This window comes from the organism of the source record quoted next, unplaced genomic scaffold (genome assembly GCF_019419815.1).
Source record: "Pyrus x bretschneideri cultivar Hongxiangsu unplaced genomic scaffold, Pyrus_bretschneideri_v1 Contig33, whole genome shotgun sequence".
Classification (NCBI taxonomy): domain Eukaryota; kingdom Viridiplantae; phylum Streptophyta; class Magnoliopsida; order Rosales; family Rosaceae; genus Pyrus; species Pyrus x bretschneideri.
Genome location: NW_025999646.1, coordinates 3743579 through 3755136, shown reverse-complemented (window position 1 = coordinate 3755136; position 11558 = coordinate 3743579). Strand labels below are relative to the sequence as shown.

General features: G+C 35.6%; 1 long non-coding RNA gene across 23 annotated transcripts; it reads right to left on the bottom strand.

Annotated features, from left to right (window-relative positions):
* Positions 1–385: 385 nt before the first annotated feature.
* Positions 386–9568, bottom strand: LOC103948116. Of its 23 annotated transcripts, none has more exons than XR_007260752.1 (13): positions 8944–9553; positions 5483–5541; positions 4973–5139; positions 4525–4766; positions 4386–4426; positions 4108–4208; positions 3968–4040; positions 3714–3782; positions 3544–3633; positions 3145–3201; positions 2640–2702; positions 1468–1572; positions 386–675 (listed from the first exon to the last, which is right to left on the bottom strand). It is a non-coding gene; the product is annotated as an uncharacterized LOC103948116 (long non-coding RNA). The 23 variants fall into 23 exon arrangements; XR_007260739.1 differs by lacking the exon at positions 3145–3201 and adding an exon at positions 796–880 and having other exon boundaries at positions 8944–9552; XR_007260751.1 differs by having other exon boundaries at positions 1468–2702; positions 8944–9568.
* Between the last annotated feature and the right edge of the window lie 1990 nt (positions 9569–11558).

Genomic DNA, 11558 nt, shown 5'->3' with positions numbered 1-11558 from the left:
GTTAGAGCTCAAAGCGGACAATATCGTGCTACAATGAAGTCGAGACTGCGATGTGATGGAAGCCCGAACCGAAACGTGACAGGTCAAGGCGTTGCGTGACAATTGATGGAATTGCTCAAGGAGTTCTATATCACCATGATGATTCCAAGGCTCATAATTATACCTTGTGATTTAAAAGCTAGTGGTGTTTAGAGTTGATGATCAAACTCACGGAAACAAAAGCAGAATTGTCGGCACTTAGTAAGTTTAATTAGCTTATAATTGTTAATATGAAATGTATGGTAATTTAATATTACTAATCAACTATAATGATATATGTGGTATTGTATCAAGCGGCTATATGGCTCCAAATCCGATGTCTTTAGGGTACTCTTGCTTGAGATACTAACAGGGAGAAGGAACCTCTTGGGCTTTCATATCACAAATTGTGCACCTACTCTGGTAGGATGCGTAAGTATTAATTAATTGTGTCAAAGAATTAACTGTACAACATTTTGATCCTCCAACTAATTATAAACCTTGCCATATATCAAATAGATTATATTTTTGAAAGGTATCAATTGCAGGCTTGTGAATTATGGAACGAAGGAAAGGGCTGGAGTTAATGGATCCATTGTTGAAAGACTCATGTAGTACCAACTCGAAAATACATTTGCGCGTTTCTGCAGGAACCATCTGTTTCAGACATAATCGAATGAATGAAACACATTTAAGTTCAATAAATTCAACACAAATATAAACTAACAGAGAGATACATGAGTGAACGAGGTCAATAAAATAAGCACTTGATGCTACCTTGTGCCAAAGAGTTTATGCTAGTTTGCCCTCTTATGTTTAAGGAGCAACTAAAAGAAAATAGTTCACGAACGTCACGCTTTTGCTGGCAGAGTTAGACTCATATCAGGATCACTACAGGTTTTGGGAAAGGATTGCCAAAAGAATGCATGCATAACTTCTACAATTACCTAAATGAATGCATGCATAACTTCTCCAGTAAATTTGTTCACTTGAGTCACAATCCCCTTACAAGGATTGTAAAACTCAAAGCTTACTGTCCAAAACCAAATAATTTGTACCATTTACATGCTTGTGCAACATATGCCTTGCACTGGAAAAACATAAAAAATCGAATACAAATTTGTAAATCATGGACGGATTTTGTTTTACATTTTTATAATCAAATCAAGTGGTAGCGTAGCACGTAAAATTATAAACTTGAAGCAACCAGAGAGCAGAAATTAAGATGTAGAGATATCCTCAAACTTGCAACATACTGTATGGAACCTAATTGTAGAGGTTTGTGAAGCAAACTGCAGCATGAGTTGCAGTCAATTGAAAAAAAAACATAGTAGTTTAACTAAAAAATGCATGATGAAATGGATTCATAGTTTTCATGCATGACACAACCCTATATTATTCCACAAGTCAACTTAATATCATTCCACAAAGTGAAATTATAATGCTTACTTGTCGCAGAAAGGCCAATGCCACAATGAAGGCATATGGCGAAACTTAGTAACTTGTAGCTCATTGCACTTTGTAGCCGATATGTTTTTGCCTCTCTGATGGCATCTGCTAACACAAAAAAGGCCACAAAGGGGATGCCAAGTCTACTTTGATTCTTATATCATGCGATAAATAGAACAGATAGATGATGTTCTCCATATCAATAGCATACCAAGAAATCTAAAGGACACCACACGGTAGCTTACTAATTCAAAAGATTAAATGAACTATAAATGGACCAACGGTTAATCGAACAAATTCAATACAACTGAATCACATTCTATATTGCCAAGAAAAGTGCCCATATTGCTGTGAATGTAAAAAAAATGATTCAGCACTATCCACTACTCATTTTGCTAAACGAAACGCCTAGAATCTATTCATTTCAAGTAAGTAAAAATCCAGAACAGGGAGATGGAGATATCGGATGTTGAGAAGTGATTAAATTGCCATCTCAACAATCGATTTAACCTATATACACCTACAGGTATCAAATTCGAAGATAAAAATAAAGTTTTTGATGAGATAACTGATTCCTGGTGTGAGTCATCACTTCTACTTTTTATGGCAATGATTACTTAAAGTTCTCATGCATACCAGCTCTCAATAGACTCAACAACACATGGAGGTAAGGACCAATCCAGTAATCTTAAGAAAAAGGGATCCCTGAACCCTCAAAACCCACATACATCTTTTGGCAAGATAAGTCATATTGCCAAAGCACAAAAGAAAAAATAATAATAACGTATTGACACATTTAAATAGAAATTCCGAACCTTTTGTACAATGCAAGAAGGTCTGGGAGTATTGAAAAAAAAATGTCTATTAAGAAGTATTCAATTTTTTCTTTACTATGCTCAATTATGTGGATGTGCATTGTACTGCTAAAATGATGACAATTATTTGTCAAATGCATGTGGATTTCTACCATTTTATCAGAAAACGTTAATATCAAAGGAAAGTAAGCTTGTATGGAATAACAATCATTTAAAATTAATGACCATATTAAGAACAGAAAAGTTTCAGCAAATAATTGAATGTAATACAATAGACATAGATGAGAGGATTGAGTAATAGGAATTCTATCATTCATTTGAAAAAGAAAACATGCGTTATAGTTGAAACAACTCTACCATTACTTGGAGCCTTAACTTCAAGTAATCCATTATCTCACCAAGCATGGCAGCTTTAACCGTCTGCACAAAACAGAAGCACATAGAATACAGATGATGAGTTTCTGCACAAAGCAACTAAAACGATGTAATACATAAGATCCAATGAAGTCAAATTTTGCTTGCTATATATGGATATGCATGCTATAAGAAACATCCATTTGTAGATTGTAATGTGTCATCACTATTATAGTTTCAAGTAATCAGTCTACTACATGGAGGAAAAACAAAGAAAAGGGAAGTAGAAAAGTGGAAGACATAATACTTGGGCATCTGGCAGGAATAGTAGGTTTCTGAAAAAATTGCTAAACCATCTTACAAATTCAATCGTTAAACGTTATACTGTAACCCAAGACAAAGATAAAATTATACAGTTTGTTTACAAATCAAAACAAAGTGCTGCTATAATCCGCAATCGCTATGAATCATAAGATAGTAAATGAGAGAGAGAGAATTCGAGAAGCACCTGCTAACATTACCAAAAAAAATTGAAAATGGTGGTTTTCATATGAAGATAAGGCACCTAATATGAAATCAGGGCACAAAAATTATAATTAAAAATTTTATGTACGGTAAAAACCTAATTCATTGATTAATTAAGACAAATGACTGAAAATGTCAACTTTTCAATTGTTATCAGTATTATATGGACTAAAAGAACAGGAGAAGTAAGATTTCATGTAGAAGATCGCTTGTATAAACTAAATCCAGTAAATCAGAGAAAAATGTAATACAACAGTACATGGCTGGAAAAGAGAGAGTACCAAATCCAGTCTACTGCTTAAGCATGACTCTATGTAAGATTCTTTTCCCTTCCGTTAAAGTTTGAACAGACCAACATATCACATTAAGGAAAACAAATCACCTTCTCAGCCTTGGCAGCAGCTTGTGCAGATTTTCCATACAATTCTTCTCTAACAGCAAGTTGACTCTTCAATTTCTTATCTTTCAAGCCCTGAAAAACGCAAAATCCAAGATGCAGTGACAAATAAACATGTATAAGTTTCATGAAAACTCAAAGTTTCTAGGCCATACCTCTAAATTTGCTTCTGCTCCTCTAAGAAACTTCTTCACTCTCTTATCTAACTCATCAAAAATCTTCTCCTGCAAATTAAGGTACTGCCCATTTTATTTTCTCATTCCCTTTTTAAGAAAATTATGCGCACATAAGAGCCTAAAGTTCGGCTCTCATGTTGGTGAGTTAAATAGTGCAATGTACAAAAGGTGAAAGCTTAATCCAGAGCTATCATAACTAAAATACCAAAATATCAAAACTTGAACATCTCCACCTAACAAAACATCTAAAAAACATATATTCAATGAGATTGAGTAGAATCATGACAGCAAGCAGATCTTGTGGGACTGCTACAAAAAATATAAACCAGTTGATTTCCGTAATAAAATATAATCAGTTGACTTTCAGGCGTACCTGTTCCATTGCAGGCACAGTGTCAATAGTGCTATCATCTTGTTTCACACCCATTTAGCTTACAACAGTTTCAAATCCTTCAAACGCAAAATGCCCTGAAACTTGATGAGTAATACAGTTCAATGACGACATTCAAATTTTATTTTTCCAAAGAAAAAAAAAAGATAAACTGGTCCACATAAATCTTTTAGCTTGAAAATTCACACCCACAAACCAACCCAATTCAAATGGTGAATTTGTTATAAATGAACACTACGATTTGAGGATCGATCACATACCAGCTTAACAGCCACCCCCTCCCCACTGTGTACATTTACACCTAACACCAGAAGAGCAATTTCTTTACAAAACACATTAAATTAACACAATGAATAATTTTCTAAGGAAAAAAAAGATATCAAGCACTGATTACCATACCTAAATAGAGTTCTCCGAAAGACCTACTCACAATCTTCCTCCCCAGCTTAAACTTCCCAGCAATCACATGCTCCATGATGCAACAATGTCCAATACGATTCGACCCAGAGACTCAAACTGGCTTTATTTCACAGCAATTTGTGCCAAATTCTTCCTTCCCAATCAAATCCAGCTGCACGGCATGCTCAACCAGCAAAAATATGCATATCCCCTTCTGATTCATCCACTCTGAAATCTGCAACCTATAACACATTATTACGAAAGCAGAGGAATTTCCAATTACTTATGATACAAACACATTAACCAACAAAAATCCTAATTCCCTCTTTCACTCACTTTCTTTAACTAAAATTTAATTACTTTGATGCTTCTTTCAATTTTCTTTCATTTTCTGAGCAACCAAACAGGGGATAACATAAATTGCAAGGTAAGAAAGAAAGATGGAAACCTGGAGGGCTTGGGAGAAGCGTTTCCGCTTTCGGAGGTCGTGAATGATGCACTGAAGCTACTCAAACTTTGTTGCCATTGTAGACGCAGTCGTCGAGCTCTGGAACCACATTCAAGCTAGGGTTTCCGAGCGGTCTGATTTTGTTGTAGAGGGTCGGCTACTTGGTCCTGCTCGTGTAGAAGGACCTGCTCGCCATCGCATTTCGGATTAGGATTCTGGCGAAGAGCTTCGGATCCATGATTTGGGGTTTAGGGTTTTAGGAGTTGGGGGAGCAGAACCAGAGAAATGAAAATGAAGAGGGGCTTTGGAGGAATGAGGAGAAGAAGAGAAGCGAGCTTCCCTCATGTCTTTCTTGGTAAAGATACTCATATCGTGCTTAATTAGCATCACACATCACGATATTAAAGTTCTAATCATGTTAGACCTATACCATGTAGCATATGCATTCAACTCAGGACCCTAACATTACAGACCAAATTAATTGATATTATCAAGAAGTTGAGACTTTACCAAAGCAGCAAGGCAGCGGTTGCAAAATTCACAGTTAAAAGCTTTCACTTTATTTTGATCTGCAAAACACTAAAAAGACATTCACGATCGAGGAAAGAAAACACATTTCATTAAAGAATGCACTTCAGCCATTATTAAATTGTCAACCGAGCGAAACATATAAAACTATACACATTTACACAGCCAAACTGTAAACTTTTTATCAGCAAAAAAAGACAGCAATTTACCTAACAATAAACATAAAATTACATATTCAAATTGATTCGACAGTTTTTAAAGATCAAAAAACTAAACCAACAGACAATTGTTTGAATATCAAACTCATTGTGTCATCTAAATTCACTTGTATACATTAGCTACCAACGCAATCACTCTGTTACCACATGTGCTAAACTATTAATAGCAGAGAAAAAAAAATTTACAAAATAAGTTACGATCTAAAATAAGAGCCTAATGATCAAACCATCCGATAAGAAACGATGAATCAAAGCAATTTTCTATCAAACAACTAAAGACCTTGGAAGATGCCCTTACTCACTTGGGGGAGTGGAGGGAGAGTAACCTATAGGAAGTTAGGAACTAAGACATTACTGGTTTTTCTTTTACATGTAGTTCCAAAGGAACAGACTCAGTAGAATCTTATACAACAGTCCTACAAATTATGTTGTGGGACATCTAATATATCAACATTTTCTAACACTTTCTTTCATGCGCAAGGCTGCCTTATTACATGAGCCAGCAAGCCAGCCTATTCCCCATGTCTTTACATGGATCATCCCAGAAGCATGTTCTTTTATTCACCTGCCCTCAATAAATAACAAACTCTTCCATCTTTTTACATAACACTCTCCTGCCTCACTCTTATACTTGCATATGTCATACACAATATGTGCATGCTCACAGCCAACAAAAAAAAGAAAGTGTCATGACAGTATGAACTGAAGAAAAATATAATAATTAGTGATAAAATTAGGGAAATTGGATGTTGTATGGACAATTATAAAAATCTTTTAATGAAATAGGAAAATCAACACTACCAATGTGAATTTTGACACGAAAAATATCTCATATGCCCTGTCTTAATCACAATTAAGGGAACATTAAGCATCTTAATTAGTTTACAAAATTAATAGCAAAAGTCACATTTCAACAGCAATTAATAGCAGAAATCAGAGTTTAGTGGTAGGGACCAAAAGAATCTCAGTAAAAATGAAACAATTCCAACCAAATAGAAAGAACTCAAGAAAATTCACCAAAACAAAATTAAAAAAACTGGAGAAACAATTTCAAACAAATCTTTAAAAAGCAACCGAACCCGTCACTCACTGTCTCTCTCCCCAATTCCCGCTTCTCCCTACATCTATCTCTTTCTATCGGCTTGCAATCATGTAAACTTGTACCATGGAAAATGTGAGACAATGAATCAAAGTAAAACATTTGGAAAGCATTAACGCTTCAATAATTCAAGGAACTTTGCTAAAATTCCGTGATACAATCATTAATCTGCCGATGCACCAAAAATATTGAATAGTTCTAATTCTCTAATGTGATGTCTGGAGGACGGACTTTAAAGTACAAAGGGATTTTAGATTCGGTTGTTAAAAATGTACAACAAAAACATTAGACTAAATCTATGAAGCTGCTATTAGAACACCACTACAAAAACACTAAACAAAGGTGTCTTGTACTGAAAGCTCTTTCAAATGTACTGGATCTAGTCCTTTCAAGCCTCTATCTAAATTTTCTGGTGTATTCCAAACATATTTTAGCATAAGTTTTATAGCACTTTAAAATTTAAATTCCCTGGTCCAAACACACCATAGAGAACTAAAGATATAGTCACGGACAAATTAGTATTGACATTAAAGAGCACTCAACTATTCATAAGATAAGTTTATGCAAACAATCAAATGCAAATAATTTTTTGGGGTGATTGATTGTGGCAAAGAGATCCTATACAGATGGCAGGAAATGCCACTGAAATAGGAATCCCAACCCAAATATCATCACAGAAGCAAAACCTCCTCCGTTTCAACTATGAAACGAAGATCACAAAAGAACATGGAAAGGACCTGAGCTTGTCCTTCCATGGGCATCGCCACGACCCTCTAATGAACTCGAATAAGTCACATCATGCAACATGTATTTACTCCATAGCCTATACAAGAAAATTCCACACATAATTAGTTCCCAAGGGGGCATACACAAATATACCAATATTTTTTTTTTTATATCAAACTCATATCCATTGTTTATGCTGGTGTAACTAGGAAACTGTTGATATAGGGTGAAACTAGTCTAGGTTCAAAACAAACAACCACCGTGTTTGAAAAATGGGTGTAAACTATTAACTTCTGACCTATTATCTTTTTACATTGCTATGTGCAGTTAAACATCTGCAAGAACGTTTTTTGTTGGTGGAAGCTATTGTAGAAGAGAATGGAAGTTCTTCCAAAGTCGGATTCTAGTTTTTAATCCTGTAATGATTTCGATCACTGGGCAAAACTGATTTTCTAATACATGATGGACTTGTTATTTCTCTCATGAATCATGTTTTCTAATTATTTTCTTCTAAAGTTTTTGGCTGATGATCCAAATTGCAACGACATTCAACCAGGGCCGACGCTGAGGGGGTGCAAGTGGTTCTACCGCACAGGGCCCCCATCTCAGAAGGGCCCCTAATTTTTCAATTTTGCATGCATATACGTATATATAGTAGTAAGTGTAAAATATTACAAACTTAAGTCTTAGGGCAAGTGGAATTATTGCTTCTTTACATCATCCTAGGGGAATGGTTCGAAACTCATCTCCATCATTTTTTCAGTTTATATTTTTATTAAATGCATAAGCTTCCACAAAATAATATAAAAATTCCACACAATAACATGAAAATTCGAACCCTGACCCTCTAAATAGTTAAGAAAAAAACAATACGTCACCTTTCCACTTGTTGATTTGTTAAATTTGTTTGTACTATTAGAATTTATAGAAACTCAATTGAAAACTAAAATTATTATTTTGAACAAAAAAATAAAAAAAATTAAATTCTTAGTACTTTTTAGGGCCCCCAATTCACTTTCGCACAGGGCCTCTGAAATCTCAGGGCCGGCTCTGCATTTAACCCTTGGGACTTATGTAGATTGGGGGCAAAAAAAAAAAAAATAGTCAATATACCATGGCTTGTCATTTTTCAACCCAATTCAAAGTAGCACATCTCTAATTCAACATATCCAATTCATATCAGCACATATCCAAATTCCAATTCAATAAACCGCATATCCAAATCAATTCAAACTAAATACCTAATATTCAATCACATATCCAATTCAAACAACATGGCTAATATTCAAGAACATGTCCAATCTTTAAGCATATTTACAAAACCGATTTAGAACACTATAAAATCCTCTTAGTAGCAGAACATAAACATCAACATCCAATAGAAAGACAAAGCACCATACCAATTCTCTATCTTGTATGCTGTTTTCAGGTGGATCTTCCTAACTCGTCCCAAAAAACCGTGCATATAGTTCACCTGCAAGCATCATCCCACAACCAAAAACTAGACAAAACCAAGGAATACATAAGGAACCAAGAAATGGGAAAAAAAAAAATCAACCAACAGAGGAATGAGAAGCAAACACGATAAAATTTTGAATAAGCACATAAATGAGCATAGTGAAACCCAAAAATTCGAATAATGGTTCTAACAAAGCAAACGGAAAACAAAACAATAAACAATTATTTTCAAACAGTGCATAACCTATTGAATCAGAAAACTAAAAACCCATACCCTGCCATACACCCCTCTGTCACTTTCTCCTCACTGACCTTGCGCACTAACCCATTAATTAACGCCAAAAAATGCACACAGCCATGCTTTCTCCTCTCTCTGTCTATCTCTATCTCCCTATCCATCTCTCTCTATAAAATCAGAAATCCCCCAAAACCGGACCTAATACTAAACAATTAGAAAATCTAAGGCACCGTTAAAGAATACAATTTACAAAAGAAACTTATCTTTGGATTTGAGGCATGTAGCGCAAGATCCAGCACATCCTACTTTCAGTAGGGTTTGTTGATGCCCCTACCCCGTCCCCCTGAAATCCCAACGACCTATGGTCTTCTTTGACCATACCGACTCTCCCATCTGCGGAAACAATGCCGAGACCCCTACCCCTCCCCCTTGCTCTCCTTCCATCACCATCTCTCTCTTTGTGTCTTTATGTCTCTCTCTCTCTCTCTCTTGCTCTCTCTCTCTCTCTCTCTCGCAGACCCTCCCCAAAACCCTAATTGAACGACAGCAAATGATACCTACCCGATGACCCCCTATCTCGCCCAAAACGGAGAGGACAAAATTACCCTTCGTAATAGACCATCCCCACCATCGGTTTGTAATCTTTGATGGGCAAAAATGTAATTAAATAATTTGGGCCTCACTGACGGCCGGGCTTCCCAGCCAAAACCAATACATTTGGGCCTGGCTGCTGACCCAAAACCAACAGAAAGATCAATGGCATGGTTGTAATTAATCTGAAATTCGGATTGAAACATTATTCATTTCTACAGTGCCAATTTCAAACCTTTCTTTGGACTAAAGTGATGAGTTCTTGAGATGCATCCATGTCGGATTATTGCGTGTTCGAGAGGATACAAACAAAAGACCAACTATGTTGTCGGTTGTTCTAATTTTAAAATGTGAAGCTACACAGTCTTCTCAAGCCTGATCGACCTGCATTCTTTACAGGAAGACCTCCAACTAATCACGACGTTGATCAAGTATGTGCTCTTAGTTGCTTTGCCAATTGGTTGCCCATGTCTGCTTTTGGGCCTTGATGAGATATGTTCATACCCTAAATTCGTCATGGGCCTTGCGGTATGGGCAGGAAATCCATATGAACATGAATTTGGAGATTCCAAGCATGCTACTACTAATTATCTAGTAGACGGGATTTGAGTGATAGAGATTGCGTTTAATTGACTTCTAATCAAGAGACTGTACCATTGAGTGAGAGAGGCACAACTTAGGTTCTTTATTTGCCTTGTATGATATAGTCTTTTCTCTTTTAAGCCCTTTATTTTGGATGATCTTATTAAACAATACTACTCAAAAAAATCAATACTCCACATTATGAACCATTTAAGGACCAATGCTTATAGATTTTCAGTTTAGGAACCAATACTCTAATTTTCTCATATCCCTGTAGAAGTTGTATTCGCAACCTTTTTTCATATGATCTAACTATACCTCAATTGGTGTAACTTTCTACTCAAAACCAGAATCTAGAAATTCATGTCATATATGCTGATAATTACTCAAAAATCTCAAGGGAAGCTCAATGACACTTCACAATCTCCAAACAGAGAAACCTAAGAAAAGGGCCATGCACAAGGCAAAAACAAAACAGTGCAGCAACAAAAACAAAGAGACCTTAAAAATGAATTAAACATTTCATACATATTTCTGCGTCATAAAAAAAATGAGCGCTATGATGTTGGAACTTTTGCTAATTTAGTATCATGAAATAACTTGGGAATTATTATTGGCACTCCAAAAATCACATTCTACACTCCAAACTTTTTATATTAGGAAAGAAAAATACACTTGTGATAAGTGTAGAATGAGATTTTTGGAGTGCCAATAACACTTCTCAATAACTTTTGTTTGATTTATTCAATTCAATTTGATGAGTATGTGTGGCATGTGTTCACTTTGTTTTTGTGGTCCCTTACATGTAATATTTTGAAACTTACTTTCTTAGCTAAGGATGATACAAAGATTGTTGAGTCCTTGCTATTCGACTTGGGAACTATTGAAACCGCCACAAACAAGTTTTCTGATGATAACAAGTCAGGTGAAGGCGGATTTGGTGTAGTTTTCAAGGTATGAAAGTAGAAAATGCGAGCATATATCTACCCTCATTTTGTCTTTGAAATTATTGATTCTTGATATACAGTGCTCAAGTCTTAGAATCTCGGGTTCAACTTGTACTATTCTAAACATATATAAGATGCATGCCAACTAAATTGATTGGATAAAATGCCTCACATGTCAGGGAACACTTGCTAATGAACA